The sequence below is a fragment of the Corapipo altera genome, unplaced genomic scaffold (assembly GCF_003945725.1).
Source record: "Corapipo altera isolate COAL_440 unplaced genomic scaffold, ASM394572v1 RXGC01000072.1, whole genome shotgun sequence".
In the NCBI taxonomy this organism is placed as follows: domain Eukaryota; kingdom Metazoa; phylum Chordata; class Aves; order Passeriformes; family Pipridae; genus Corapipo; species Corapipo altera.
In genome coordinates, this window is record NW_020884943.1 from 1450624 (window position 1) to 1466947 (window position 16324).

Sequence of the window (16324 nt, forward strand, 5' to 3'; positions counted from 1 at the left end):
AGAGTTACTGACTATACCCCCAGGGCATGGCCCGTGTTCCAAGGACTGAGATTCCCCAGTACATGGCAAGTAATCTCCACTGATGATGATGATGATGATGATGGAAGAGGAGAGTAAAAATCAGATAAGGAAACTCTGCCAACCTAAACTTTGTGGTTTTCAGATGCAACCTTCTTTGGCATAAACTGTGTTTAGCCACACTTCTCTTCTTTAAAAACAACTGCTGCCTTCTCCAGAATTCCCTTCATTTCTCTGTGGCTGGGGTAGTGTCACAGTTCCCTTCCAACCTTTACAGTTCAACCTCCCTCCCTTTGCAATCTCCCACTAACCATTTCTTGTACCTGTCCTCCAACATTTCTGTGTCTTCACCACCTGGATCTCTTACACTCATTTCAGAGCTGCTAAACAGCAGTGGAATTCCCTAGAAGGGAGCTGAGCTGGAGGAACGCCAGGAGTCATAGCAATAAAATAAAAATAACAACAAAAACAACAGGGTATTATAGATGTTCAACACTATTCAAGAATCACATTCTTAGTGCATGAACTGTGGCGAGTTTTGCAGCCGCCTGCACAGTCTAAAGCAACCCAACAAAAACTGTGTGTAATGCAATAAAATGGTTATTCTTATTAGCTGATGTAACAGCTTAGGGATCCCTGCCAAGGACTATGGACCTTACATGTGGTCCTTTGATAAATATCTTTGTATGTACTCTGTATTAACAAAAGCATTACCATCTGTTTACCTTGCACTAATACACATCACATTTTTGCACAAATCCTGGCTTGTGTTGCATAAGCCTCAGCTAGGCACTGTATCCATCAGAATGGGTGACAAAGGTTTAAATCAAGCAGGCCGTGTTTCAGCACGTTATTCATAAAACTAGGTCATGGGATAAATGTACTGTTGGAACACAGCTTTATACTAATTTTCCCAGTAAGATGCATCATAAATATTAACTGTCCCGAACACATACACACAGGCTCACGGCCTTGGCTCCAGGCCCTTCACATGGAAGCCGGGGAATGAGCACTGACTTAAGGTGGTGAGAATGTGAGGAACTCCAAATGATCATCAATAATGGATTCTTTGCTGCCTCGAGCTGTTCCAGCTGAGCAGTAACACGGTGCTACACACCGGAGCTCAGCACCACGGTCCTGCAACACCTCTCTGGTAGGAACACAAGGCTGTGTGAGCCTTTTTGCTGCCCCTTTAGCAACCAGGATCTTTTCAAGCAAGCTTTTAAGCTCACACAAACTTGTGCCTCTCATTTGCAGCGCTGATAATGCGGGCACAGGAAGGCACGGCCTCCCCTCCTCCCCCCGACGCTCCCTCCACCCCCCCCCCCATCATTGTGAGCTATTATCTCCCACCACAGTTTTCAGCTGGCCTGTGATATCTGAAGCAGGTACTCCTGCACTCAGTAGGGCTGCAACGCCGCGGGAACTTCCAGAAACAATAGTGTGGCAATATCTAATTATTTACAGCGGCGGCGCAAAGAAGGAGATTAAGATTATTTGCGATCATGGGTACGCATCCTTCTTCCCATTCTCATGGTATTTCCTGCCCGAGTGAAAGGAGGAAGAACCAGAAATCCACTGAGAATGTCTGTCTCTAAATTTTTTCAGTCTCAAGAAGTATAGCCAATAATAACAGTATTCAGAGTGCTTTTCCCTGATAATTTTCTATGTGCCTCACAAAGAGGGATAAGAATAATGATCCTTATTTTATAGACTATAACACGACCAACAAAAGAACCAAGAATGGAACCCAGATAGCTTGCCCTTTCCTCTGGGCTTTGCTATTGTTTAAGGATTAGGACCCACATTCAGGATAACACCTCAACCACATGCCTGACTTCAAGCATTTGCTTAAGTCGCATTGATTTAAGCACATGCTTAAAATTAGGCATATTCTTAAATATGTTCCCTAACTGAGGCTTAAATAACCATCCAGCCTTCTGGGTGCATATTCAGATAAGACCAGATTTTATTTAAGCTCAGGAAGAGGAGGAAGAACAGACTGGGTGCAGCTGTTTTGCCCTGAAGTCATCCCAGTAGAGGTTCCCATATTGCAATTAAAAACTATATAGCCTTCTTAGTTATTGCCAAGAAAGTAAGCAGAGCTAATGGAATCTCACCAGAAGGAAAAAGCCATGATGCCAAATGTCACCCAAGCTGACCGAACTTTCAAAATCACTGGCGTTTCCCAATGCTGCTTTCCCAGATTTCCCTGTGGGAGTTATGAAACCTCTCAGCTGAAACGAAAGCGGCGGCAAAAGAAACCTCAGCACAGGGCCAGCTCCCGCCTGCTGGTGCCTCTGTGAAGCAGAGGAACCTCCTGCTCACTCCAACAACAGTTTATTGCTATTATCCCACATGACAATGTTTAACCTCCTCTTAAGTATAGTAACAAATTCTTTGTGTTTACCCACACTTAATAATCCACCTCTTCTTTTGCCTAATTTTGCTCTAAATATAGCTTACTTTCTGTTGATCTAACAGCCAGATATTTCTACATCTGTCCTGATGAAGTACTTACAGAAGAGTTTTTATTGAAGGTGGGTGAAACTCAAATAATTTAATGTCTGAATTTGAAACTTTCAAACTTTCACAATGAAAAATTTCTCTCCCTATTTACAGTCCTGGAATTTTTAGTCTGGGACACTCCAGTTTAAGAAGGCAATGACTCCAATCAAGCCACTGCCCAAATGGAAGGAAAAGAATGTTTTGAAATAAACACCTTTCATATGTGCACCCAAACCTTTGTTGAGGGACATATCCCAAATTCCCATTGAGATTACAGACTGAAATTTGGGGGAAGATAGTATGTTGTCTCACTCACTTCCTTGCTGTCAACCACCTTATTCTGTTTATGTGTTTCCAGTCTGCCATGGAAAAAGAAAGGGATTGGAGGATTTCTCAGTTTAGTAGCACAAATCTACTGGAGTCACAATTTAATACACGCAAAATGAGGCAAGGCCAGGGCCAAGTTAATGAAATATGGTCCTGTGAGTAAGCTGACAATATTTGATGACACAGAGCAGACATTGCATGTATGTTTATACATGATATGATATATAACTGTTAATGTCTAGTCAGAGATAATAATAAACAAACCTAAGGAAACAGTCAAACCTAAATTAGACAAAGACTCCATCACGCTGGCACCACACAAGCAAAGGAACCTTCCATCCCCAGGAAGATTCTCACTGTCCACCACCAATTCCATCACATTTTCTGGCTTATGTGGAAGGCTCTTCTGGTCTTTCAGACAGTACTTTCTCTGGGCTCTTCATATCCTATATACTGTGCTCTCTAAAGGTCACCACTGAGGTTCAGACACTCTGGCAGTGTGTTACTGGAGAAGAAAAAAAGACCAAACCAAGCTTATGTTGGAAAGTTCACTTGGCTCTTCACTGACCACAGAAGTGATCAAGAGTTAAATCTTCTGTCTCATCTGGAAGACCTACAAATGGTGTAAAGAGAGAGACACTTGAATTATCAGCTGCAGAATAAGTAGTAAGTTAGGGTGCTGCATTAAAGACCGTTGAAGTATTTCAAATGCTTGATGAACACATGCCTTTGAGCCAATATGTATGACTTGAATAGCAGGGTAGATTTTACAAATGTTGCCTGTGTGAATACAGAATCTCAAAAACATCTCTCTTTCAGTAATGTCATCAACAAGGTGGAGGTAATGTGATCATTTCATAATAAAGTCTGTGATGTGTTGGCCACATGAAGCAGTTCCTCTTTTTTTCCGCTCTTCTTTGCCTATAGATGTGAAGTGAGATATAATGAAAGACCACCTAAATGAGCACCAAGTCATTTCCTTTTGCTATTAGGTGAGACAAATTCTAGCTATCAAGACCTTTTTTTTTGTAGAGACTTGGGATCAGCTGGTACATATGGCTGTGCCCCTTTTCAAACTCTAGAATAGTGCAGCTGAAAACATGGGAAATATTTATGATTTGAAAGTTAGATGCAGGTTTTAAGACTTTTGCTGCCTTTACAAAGAAAAATCAATAGTAAACTCAGAACAGGATAGTCCAGCTGAGTAAGTGGGCAGGAATATATTAACCCATGGTGAGGAATGGCAGAAAGTTTTTAACCATATCCACAGCTTGAGAAATTCTGATACCTGTAATAGTTCCGTGCTGATTTCCACCAATTAAAGAACTGGTCCTTTATTTTCTTTTTGATATGTTTTCCCCTAACACATATACAATACTTTCCCAAAGGTAAAAGCAGCTTCAAAGCATTTTTAGGGGAACATTAAAGAAAAGGAAGTTGTAACACTGACTGCCATTATTTTATCTAGGAGTTTACCGCAATTAAAGAGAATATAAAATGCTGCTGCTGCTGCCCTGGACACATACTTTGAGATTTTTTAGCCTTGGAAAAACACAGGCTCTGACTCCTTGTGTCAGAGCAAGGGCCTCGGCACATTGTCCCTGCATTATGCTTTTTGATCCTGTTAAAAAATGTTACCCTGTGCAGCTCCAGGCATCAAAGGAACGCTTGTACACACTGGGATCTGTTTCAGCCCTCGGGCAATGAGACCAAAAGACCCTTCTCATAAATTCTAATTCAAAAGTTTTTAGTTATCAAGAGGAAGTTTCCAATTGCTCTCTCACATGTGGGAAAATATGTAAGCTACTGAGAGGACCTTTTGTCTGCGACTTTAATGGGGGCAATTTGCAAGGGGGAGTGCAAAGGTTCTAATATGCAGTGTGCACAGACAGTAAGCAGGCACATACTTGGTATTTAATGAAGTTCCATGAATCATTAGCCATACAATAACCAGTGGGTTCTATAAATCACCTGCAAAGGGGTTTTTTTAGGCCAATAAGTCGAGCAGCACAGTGGCAGAGTGGAGCACCTCAAGGAGACCAGGAAGCAGGAGGAGGAAGGAAAAGCAAAAGATAAAAGGGGGGGCACACGATGTATTATCTCCTAGCTGGCCCGCCAACCCAAAATTAAATCCTGTTGTTTTAACTTGTTGACTTCACAGGAAAACAAGGCAATAAAATGAAACTTGTCCTTATAAAAACCGCAAGGATTTGCAAGAGGAAAATGTAGCTGGAGGATCACATATATTTTAGACATTTGAACTGGAAAATATGTTTGAGGGAACATTCAATTTTCTTTCTTTTTTTTTTGTTTCTCTTTTTATTTTGTCTTTTTCTTTATTAATTCACTCAATTGATGAAACAGCCCTTCTGGAATTTCTTTCCTTTAAAAACCTAAACCAATATCTGCACAGCTAAATAAGAGCTGGATTCTTTCCAATTAGCAAAAAGGTAAATATTATTTGCGAGACAGACTCTCACAAGTGGAGGGGTTTGATGCTGTAGTTTATTCTAGTAACATACAGCTCTGTACTTAAACTGAAAAAACTGAGTTTTTGATGTAATTATGCAGGACACAAACTCCTCACTGTGTGATTAAAAAGCACAGTGGCCACGACCCTCTGCTGAAAGCAAGATGCATTTTGGCTGGTCAGGAGATTCTCTCTGTTGCTCAGGTCTCTGCTAAAACACACTAAAGCAGAGCAGTGACACCTCACTCCTCTCATGCTCACATATATCCTGAGGTGCCACACAGTAAAAAGTCCCCCAGGTTCATTTCTTATTCTTTATTTCTTATTTTTAGTCTCAGGTAGATACAGAGAAATATCACATTAGTGCTGGCAATGCCATGTATTAGGACAAGCAAAAAAATAAAAAAAACATATTTGAGGTTGGTACCGTGTCTTGTTTACTTCAGAAATCTTTAAAATTGGGAGCCAAAACTATCCAATTCCCACCCAGTGGAAGGGTACTGGGAATAATAACCTTTTAACATGTTTTCATTTGCCCTTCAGAGCCTAAGCCAGTCAGCCTTACTCAATGCAGCACCCCCCTTCCCGCTAATAGGATAAATTAAAACTTAGGGACAACTCTGCAGCCAGAGCTGAACTCCCACGTTTTGTCTGCATTTTCCCTCTTGCTCCTGTTTGGAGACTGGTTATAAAATGCAAATGGCAGCAATCAGAGGTGTCATCCTGCCTGCCTTGCCTGCAGCATGCTGCTGGGTGAGATAAAAGGAGGTGGTAGCAGCGCTGTTAATGCCTTTGCCTTTAAATACCACCAGTGCAAAGGAGGATATCCAATAGTTTCCAAACAGTCCCTCATGATCATTTGTCCACATCACCATAAAACCACCACACAGCACACTGGCCTGGCTGTGCCCGAGAGAGGCCCCAGTACTAAAACAGCAGGGAGGTTGCAGGTAAAGAATCCAAATAAATTAGCAGAGCAGTTTGTCCAGAGAGCTTGGCTGCCTGTGCTGGGCCACGATCTAGACCCTGTTTGAGCCTCCCAATCCACCTTGGCAGGTACCAGCACAGGGATAAAGAGGGGGAAAGATGGGAACTGGAAGAGGAAACTGGGTGTAGGAAAGCTAAAAGACAGGTACTGCCATAACCATCAAAAGACATACTACGAGACATAAAAGAGCCTTTTATTGTGACTGTTCTCCATCCTGAAAGTGATATGGCCAGCAGTAAAACAACAAACCCACCAGTGTGATTCCTAAGCTGAGAGTAATGTAAAAAGCCTGATTTGAAAGAATAACTACCCCATTTTAATTCACACAAGATATTTCAAGTTAAAATGTAAAACCAGCATAACAACCCCCACAAACACTTTTTGTGATACTGTTTCAAAGAGCTGATTGCTATGAAACTCAAATTTTTTTAGGCATTTGACACAATTTTAAATAGCTATAGTTCATCAACACAATTGCCACTTTTCAATTTTTCAGTTTATTGGCTGAAAATGATGCCCACTGAGTAAAGAAAGCTCTCTTCTCGGGCAGCTTTTAAAGTTGATATTCAAAGCTGAACTTTAACCTGAGGGAAATAACTATTTCATTGACTCTGGGACAGTGGGGAGGGAAGAAGGTCTGAAAGAAGGGGAAATATTTGAGAGCAATAACACCACACAAATTGAAACTTCACAGTATTTTCACGTGAATTTCGATGGAAAACATTCAGCAGTTTTACCCAGTCCTAGTTCTGTCCACAATTCAATCAGTCTTGTCCTGTGACAATCCCTTCTCCTTTCACTGAAACAAGAAGCACTTAATCACTTAGTGCAGATAGATCGCTGGGAGGTTTAATTAAAACAACTTATTTTAAGTGATCTTAAACAAGAAGTAAATGTATTTATTGTTCTAACATTTGGAGTGGGATAGGGGAGAGCGGAGGAATAACAACCTCTTGGTCCTTGGTGTCAGATTGCTCCTTTTATGAGCCATAAGGTAGTGATTAGGAAGCTTAGTACCTAAAAGTTTGTGTACAGCTCTGAAGGGCACTGTTAGGGTTTCTTTCCCTGTGTTTCTAAGATCAATGCAGAGGACAGCAGTAGGTTGCATGTGAAAATGTTTATGAGCAAAGACATTGGTAGCACCGTGTCACTTCTTTGCAGGCAGTTGGGCTCTCAGATACCTTTCTAGACTGATGATGACCTGTGATAAGATCCCCACATCCAAACCCTTCCTGCTACCAGGGGAGTTCTAATCCACCTCCAAATGTTGCAACTGCTCTGAATTTGAATTTCAATAACCAGCTATGTGAAGTGCCTGGATCAGAACCCCCTGTCTGTTCCATGTTTGCTAACATTTGCATTCAGACCTGGACCTGAACTTGCTAACCCTGCCCAATCCTGATTTCAGCCTTTGGCATTTCTTGCATTCAATTATTCCAACACATGCACAGAAGTAACCTGGCTTTTCAGTCATTATTCACAGAGTTCATTCACAAGCAGGTAAAGAACAGACCAGGCCATTTTTCTGTTAAAACACAGAAAAGCAGAACTCACAAGTCCAACTGACAGCAATGTCAGGAGATACTAAGAAATAAGAAATAACCAATTATCCTATTATACTCAGAGACACTTAAATACAAGAATATTTTTTTTCCAGGTGAGGTTTTCAGGCTATGAAATCATGCTTTCTTAACTTAAGTCCATTTATTGCAAGTATTTCAGTACCATACCTTGGATGCTTAAGGGATGTATTTGTGCTGGGGAATGAAAGAAGGAATATATACAGCTTCCTCTTTGGGAGAACTTCAGCTGAGATGACTGGATGAAGTATAGACCTCAAAACAGCCACTTAAAAGATTTCCTACTGATTTAACTGGGAATAGGATTTCACCTTGTTAACTCATCTGGATGCTTCAGTTATTGCCAACTCTACTGTGATAATCCTCGCAGATGAGTGGAGGAACTCCGGTTTGTAGCATTTAATAACACAGCAACACGGTGGCTGGAGCTAGATTCGGTGTCTGAGTCAGTTAAAGCTTAATTTAAACACTTAAAACACTGTGTATTTTGAGTGTGGGCCAAGCCTTGTTCATGCTGAAATTATATGACACGAGCCGTGCTGAGATGTCAGCTCGAGCTAAGCGCCGGAGAGCAGCGGAGCGTGAAGAAAGCCTGGACTTGTGTTAGTCCTTAGCCCAGGCTCAGCCCTGTGCCTGCCCGGGGACATCAGCCCTCGTGGCAGTGTCCTGTGGTGGGCACTGGGCAAACCAACCAGCAGTGGGGCCGTGATGCCACGTGGGGCAGGGTCAGTGGGGCGCGTGAGGCCGCGCTGATCCCGCTGCCAGCGCGGCTGCGGGTGCTCCAGTAAGGAGCCTGTATCGGGCTGTGCTGTGCTCCACCAGCGTGTCTGCCTCCAGGTCTTTCCCCTGGCTAACTCCCTTCCCTCGTGGTGCTGCATGACAGCTACCTGTGGGATCTGCAGGCTGGCAGCGTGGGGGCAAACACAGCCCACGCTCCGTCACGGCACCGGCAGCCAAGGGCACAAACCACTGCCCAGGTGGGATCCGGTGCCATCCCAGGGAGACATCAGCTTTAAACAGTCTCCCAGTTATTGCCATTTTTGTATTATTCCGAGACAAAAGGGGTGCTTCAGACCTGGGAGAAGTTAAAAGGTTTGCGTTAAAAATTGACTGTCTGCCTTGAAAATTATGGGGCTTGGCAGATGGAGGATGAAAAGCTGCAACAGAAGAAAAACATAGGCCACCACCCTTGACACCGCTGACCACCCCGTTTCTGACAGCTTCTTCCCACAGCCTCGCTCTCTAAAGCACTTCCCACTTTAAGGAAATGTATCAGAACACAGGAGTTTATCTGCCCTGACCTCTACCCCCAAACTGAACCCTCTTTCATGTTAATTCTCTTCACAAAACCCACCGCATGTAAGGTCCCTGCAGTGCTTTGGCTTGTTTGGGCTCTCATTATTTGTTGTTGTTGTTGGTGGTGGTTTGTTGCTGTTATCCTGTGGCAGTTAAGCTCTGATGGAGAAATCCTTGAAGCACAATAAATATGATCAATGGCTCGCTGCTTTCTGCAGGTTTAAAGCACGAGCCACGTGCCATTATTAGGGAAGCTTTTAAGAAATAAGAACAGATGAGAATTCTAAATGTTTCAAATCAAGGCAAAAAAACCCAACTTCCATGATATGAAGACTGACGGGGTTCCTGTGCTGTAGAAGCATGTATTTGGGCTGCCCATTTAGGTGGCACCCTTCCCCAGTTATAGCTTAATAGCTCAGAAAGTATTTCAGGGCCTGATCCTCTGGCACAAATATTACAAATCAGAATCTGCCTATTTTTAATTCAGCTTAGGCACCCCAAAACAAGGCAGACATCAGGGAAATTGGCTAAAAGGAGGGAAATATTACATTCATGTAGATAGTAATAGCTGGGATCACTTTTTCCAGCAGGCCACAAAGGCTCTGATGATGAATTATTTTAGCTCATTTCCATTCTTTTGCTGAACAAAATGATGTTCCAAACAACACCCCACACCTTTAAAAGGGAACTTAAGAAAGGCACTGTAGTGTAATTTTAAATTCATCCAACAGCTTTCCTGACAGTACCAGTGAGGTCACAGCACAGCTGAAGGAAATCCATTCTTAAATATGAATGAATGAATGCTTCTAAGGCTTTTTTTTTTTTTTTTTTCCTTTTTCCCCAGAGCTGAATTTCTGCAGATGATTTTCCTCCTTTGCTGACACTTAGAAGATACACACAAATCTGGGAGGGGGGGGAGGGACCCTCACACTGAACAGGAAGAACTGAACTAATAATTAAGATAGCAGATTGTGACACAGGAAAGGAGAATGTCATCCCTGGCTTTGCCCTAGTTTTCTGTGTGACCTAGAGCTACTCCTCAAAGGGACTGGGAGCAGTAGCTGGCACCGTGGGAAGAAGCCACAAGCAGGGAGACCTGCACAGTGCCTGGGATGAATTAAACATCTCAGTGTTCTTGAAATAGCCTGCAGGCCGCTGGAAATTGTGATGTACTGGACAGGGAAGCATTTTAAACCCAAACTTTTGCTAGGGAGGGGTCTAGAAATCCCTATCCAAGCTGCACTGAACAGATGTCAGATCAGGATGTTTGCCCCAAACCCTCTCCCAAATATATACAGCTACATTTCTTCCTATCAAAAACCAAAACAAACAAAACATAAAGCAAGCAATAACAGAAAACAGAGCAGAGTTTACTCTCACAGTCCAGAGAGATGATATGGCTGAGCTAATCTGAAGCATCCCTACTGCCCAAAGGGGACAATTCTTCGCCCTTTATTCCTTTCTTACTTCCTTCTTGCTCCAGTCCCTCCTGTCTGCTGCTGTGTCAGCTCTAAAGCTCACCTGACTGGGCATTGAGAGGCTCAAATCACCCACCCAATGAAAAACTGATCCATCAAAATATAGTTTTCCGCAAGATTAGGGGGTTAAATTATCTCAGCATGTGGTCAGATGAAAGCAGGACCTGCATGAGACAGGGGGTAGGATCAGGGCTGGAGAAGGAGGGAGCTGTTGGAGAAGGCAGCCTGTGCCTCTGATACAGGGGATGCCACACAGATTTTATTCCCACCTTTAACTCAAGTTTGTTCAAACCCAGCTATGGATCTACTGGAACAAGGCTCCTAAACTTTTATTTTTACTGCGTTTTCCTCTACACACCCCTGTGCCAATGCATCACTGCCCCTCTCCAGCTTCCCTGTCCCAGCCAAGGGAGAAGTTGCCACGTTGCACATGGAAACATCAGTGGTTATAAGTGCAGCAGGCAGCAAAACCCAAGCACCTGTAGCAGGAGTAGCTGTCCCTGACCCTGAGAGCTCAGATCCCAGTCCCATCTCATGACACAGTGCCATGGTCCATATTTCTCACAGGGCCTGATGGAGAGGCTGGAAAACTCATCTTTTCCATCACAGATATGCCCAAGCTGATGATCAAAATCACATCCTGAATCTCTCTCAGTCCCTTCTGGAGTGGAGAGAGAACAACAACTGTTTCTTTCCCAGTCCTTGATGTAGGGACTGGAACCCCGGTGTCCCCCCCTTTCCTCCTCCGAGTAAATGCCATCACCACAAGGTTACATGCAACTGTTATTTGAAATAAATCTGCTTCCCAGATTAAAAACCAGCTCACTAGGCTGTGGGCTGAAGGGAGGAGTTTAGGCATAGAAACATAGGTCTCAGGGGAGTTTAAGTCAGGGGGTTTGAGAACTTAAATTTTTAAGCTCCTGGAGGGAACAGAGCATTTAGACACCTGGGCTGTCCACCCTGCCAATCTACAACTTTGTTATACAACAGAAGAGGAATCTGACTCCTTTTGTTTCTCAAAGCAATTATTGTCACTGTGATTTTACCCCTTAGAAAGACACAGTGCTTAAGGAATCATGATTACATATGCAAAAGGGGTTTTTTTCTTTAAAGAAACAGCCTAAAAAAAAAAAATCATTGCTGTTCAGCACAACATGTCATTTGGACACGGGACCACCAGGGTGATGGGGCTGTTTTTCCCCTCCATTCATCCATTTTTAAATCCATAACTTGCTATGAAATGAACAGATGCTATTACCACTTCAGTGGATTTGTAAGGAAACCGTGATTCATTCTTAGCAGTAAGTTAATATAAACACATGCAACTGCCTTCAATCTGCTTCTCAAGCCCTAAGAGGGCTCAGAGAATAAAAAAAGATGTTTTTGCAGAAGATTCTTCTGGTTGCATATCCATAACAATTATCTAGTTTAAACATGGATGCCAGTTGCTTGTAGCTGAATACCTAATGTGGCTTTTGCCATGGTATTTACAGTGGTATAGACGTGAAATAATTACACCAGGTAGCAACGAAGATAGAATCCTTCATTAACTGAAGCCTGGAGGAGGTAGGTAGTTTTATACCTATATTCAGAGAAATAATTGAAGCATAAACTTAGCCTAAGTTAGTGAAAGAGTGACATAAATGATAAGAAATCTCCTGAATCCTGACCACAAGACAGTTTTATCCCCAACATGTTCTAAACCAAAGATAATAGGAAATAAAAAAAGGTAGAAGCTGTTATTCAGAGGGGCACTGGAACAAGCAGATCTTTTCTAAACCATTTTAACTTCTGTAATCATTGCAATGTCTAATTCATGCTCTTTTATGTGCACTTAAGGGACATAGGTGCCTTTATTAGTGGTCAAAGCCTGGGACATCCTATCAAGTCTGTTTAATCTTGGCACTTCGAAGTTTCCTGCATGGCCTTGGTCAATTCATGTTATCACTCAGTCCCCTACCTCTGCAAATGAGGTTAATAACATCATTTACTCCCTCCACTGCACCTTTTTGATTATTCATGAATTTTTCAGGGTAAGAAAACATCTGCCATATGGCAGCAAGCACCAAAGAGCCCTGTCTTTAACTGCAGGCTCGAGGCTTTTCTGTGGCACAGATAACTGTGACTTAGAATAGTTGGTTTGGGGGTGGTGATAGTTATTCTGCCACAGACACCAGAAGTGGAGACAACTGCTAATCGCTGTGTCAGAAGCTGCAGATGAATGAAAAGCCATTTTACTGGTGGCTATATTCAACAAGATACTCTCTGAAGATGTCTTTCTCAGAGCTCTGCTGTGTGCTGGGGCCAAAACCCAAGAGAAAGGGATTCAAAAGTAGGTGGCTGAGACATTCCTCTGTAATGGTGAAAAACAACAGAGGGAGACTTGATTCTGGATCACCCATCTCCCAAGTAACTGGTCCAACCAGCACCAGATTATTCTTCAGCCTTTTTTTTTTTTTTTGCCTTTTTCAATGAAAAAATCCCAAATGTCTTGATTTTGTCCTGCTAAAGAACAGAATACTTTTTGAAGCTTTAAAACTTTGGCAGGATGGAAAAAACCCCACCTCACCTCATCTCTTAATTACAACTAAAACTCCCTAACACAGTCCAAGCCTAAAACCCCTTGTGTTTGTGCCTGGCCACTGGAAATATCACAGGTATGAAAAAATTTCATGCAATTATGTGATTCAGGGCACTTCCCAGACTTTTGCTCTTTTCTCTTAATTGTCAGGTTCTGTTCAAATACATGAAGTCTGTAGCTCTTTCCTTTGTGTGAATAGCTTTCTCAATCCCCATACAACTTAATATTCTGTTACCCTATTAAGCTAGCCATGCAGAAAACGGTTTCTGGCCAAATAATAGGAATAGCAAACGTATGAACTCTATACCTCAATGAGGTGTTAACTTCAAAGCCTTGTTATTTGGGAGTTGGGGCCATTTAAATGCTGACATTATTAGGCAAGGAAGTCTAAGAAACAAGCACTCAGTGGGAGTCAAAGATCTTTTTAAAAAGCATTTTCTTTATGCTCATCACACCCCAATTCATTTAGGATGGGCTCCTGTTCTATGCCTACACGTTTCCTAATTAAGACTTCTTTCCTTGCCACAATGTTTAGGTTAGAAGGAATCTGAGGCTCTCCGTGTACCCCCTTCATGATTGGCATATTTTTTTCTTTCCCCTCTCCCATCTCCTTGGTTGTAATTACATTACAGTGGCTTATCTCTCCATCAAAGGATGGGTAAGTGGTGCCTTTATAAACCTGCTCTGAGCAGCTGTTGGCCAGTCAGGGAACACCGAGACCTGACCAGAGCTACACTCTCCCCAAAGGGCTTATCTATATTGTGCCTCATTCAATGCAATGTGAATCGGTGTAGACAAGAACAAATAGCATTCAGCACATGTCAGCTAAGTGCAGTTTTAGCCTGGCCTCATCAGTGTTTAATCATGATTAGCTGACATGCACAGTTTATTGTGGTCTTCACCAGCCAACATATTGTGACCAGTATTACGTCAAGTGCTCAGTTGCCCAAAATTACATTCAGACATGATTAAATCCTTCCATTTGTATGGCTGTGCAGGGACTCAGCAACACAAATTTGACTCTTTGAGACCTGAGACATCTAGGTTTGAGCTTGATTCTTGTCAAACAATGATGCAAAGTGTCTGGACTATCTGCTCACAGCAAGGCACGGCTGTTACACGTGTAGGTATCTCAGACTGGCTGTAAACCAGGTCTGAGTGCTGAAAGCAATGAGGTCAGAGTACCACAGGCTTCAGCTGTCAAAGAGGCAAATATTTGCTCATGGTTTCACGCAGGGAATACCATTTGTAGCTCACCGAAAGCCCAAGGTGTTGCAGCTTTCCTGCTGCAAAAGCCACATCAGCTAAAGCATCACTGCAGTGTCACATCCGACTGCAGCTCAGGGACAGCCCAGGTGCTGACTGGGGCACTGCCATAAACTGTCCCAGTCCTGCTGGGGAAAAAATGGTGTTTATATTCTCAGTTTTATGAAATAATACTCCTTTTTCCCCCCTTAAATTCTTGCATCAGCAGCATTTAAATAAGGTCTGCACGCATGCCCTGAACGAGCCCTACTTTTGCAGCAGCAGCTCCACACGGACTCCTTCAGAGGTCTCGTTGGAGCTGCCCATTCACATGCACAAGATCAGCTTCGTGTTTTCCCCCATTCAAGCACAATTCCAGCTTCATTTCCAAAAGTAATATACTCTTGGCAAAACACTCTGCTGATACTAAAGTACTCAGAATCTTTCTGTGTACTCAGCATCTTTCTACAAGGGAACATCCACATCCAGCTCATCAACAACAACCTATTTTTTTGGTTTTATTTTTTACTTCTTTGAATTCTTTCTAGAAATCCCACGTATAGTTGGCACTAGGTGAATGGTAGAAATCATAACATATGTATTTCTCTGTCCCAATGATTTCTCAGAGGCAACCAGAGTAGGCAGTCAACAGCTTTTCAGCTGGGGTCAGGAGCCCACTGTTCCACTTTTACACCCTATAACAACATAGCCAATGTGTGTATTATCCACTTGAGAAAGGAAAATGTCCTGTGGGTCCTTCTGCATCTGCTGAGCTTGCACGTTATGAGGTCGGTGGAAGATCACCTCTTCTGATGGTGCCCGCTCCTCCTGGTGCAGAGACACGTGGTTTGGGAACAAAGGGCATTATTCAGCCCCTGGGAGCAGAACACTGGCATCTATGTTTCAGAGGCTATTTGAAGCTTGAGATTTTTAGGGGTCAGCAGCCTCCCCAACCCCTGTGCTCGTTTTTGCCGGCACCCCTTGGGCAGGACAGCCACAACGGGAACAGTCTTTTTTGAAACCTGGGGATCCTCAGGTTCCCAGAACTGGTAGTTACTGTGTGCAGGAAAGTTCTGAGTCCTGTACAGTCAAGGTCACATCTGGTGTGAAACGTATTTACCGTGAGCACCCCGACCACACTGAGGCAATGTTTAAAAGCTACAATATTTTCGGCCAGAACGCCATGAATCAGTCATCTACTCTCTACATTTTTTTTCCTTCTTAGCACAGCAGATTGCTAAAATATCCATGCATACATTTTCTCTCATAATCTTCCTCTTCCTCCTGGCCTGAATCTGAGGAGCAGGAAAGTGTAACATGCAAACCCAGAAATATTTGTTATATTTGGATGTCCAACTGCAGCTCCCAGTTGTGGTATCTCTGGATAATTCCAGGCAAGGAGAAACAAGCTGCTCACCAAAGTTCAAATCTGGCACCCATTCTCCTACTGCTTGTTTTGGTACAAAGCAGGAATTTCTCCTCTCTATTCAGTGGGGTTGTACCACGGGGGTAAATTAGAGGAGAGGCAACTCTACAGTGTGTAATAAACAGCAGTGAGAAAATAGAACCCTGCGGGAGGTGAATATGAATTGGGTAATTTGAGAAAAGTAAAACAGCCTACAGGGATAAACTGAAGATATTTTCTTAAAAACAAATAAGACCAAAACTGCCCTTACTTGGTTTAAGACTATCAGGTTTAAAGCCTGATGAATTCCACAAACTTTTGAATTACCAGGTAAGGAGCCTAATGGGCTTTTCCTGCTAATGTGCTAAATAACTTCACCCTCCTCTGTCATTGCCCAGTGGTGGGCAGGATCCCTGAAACCTGTGCAT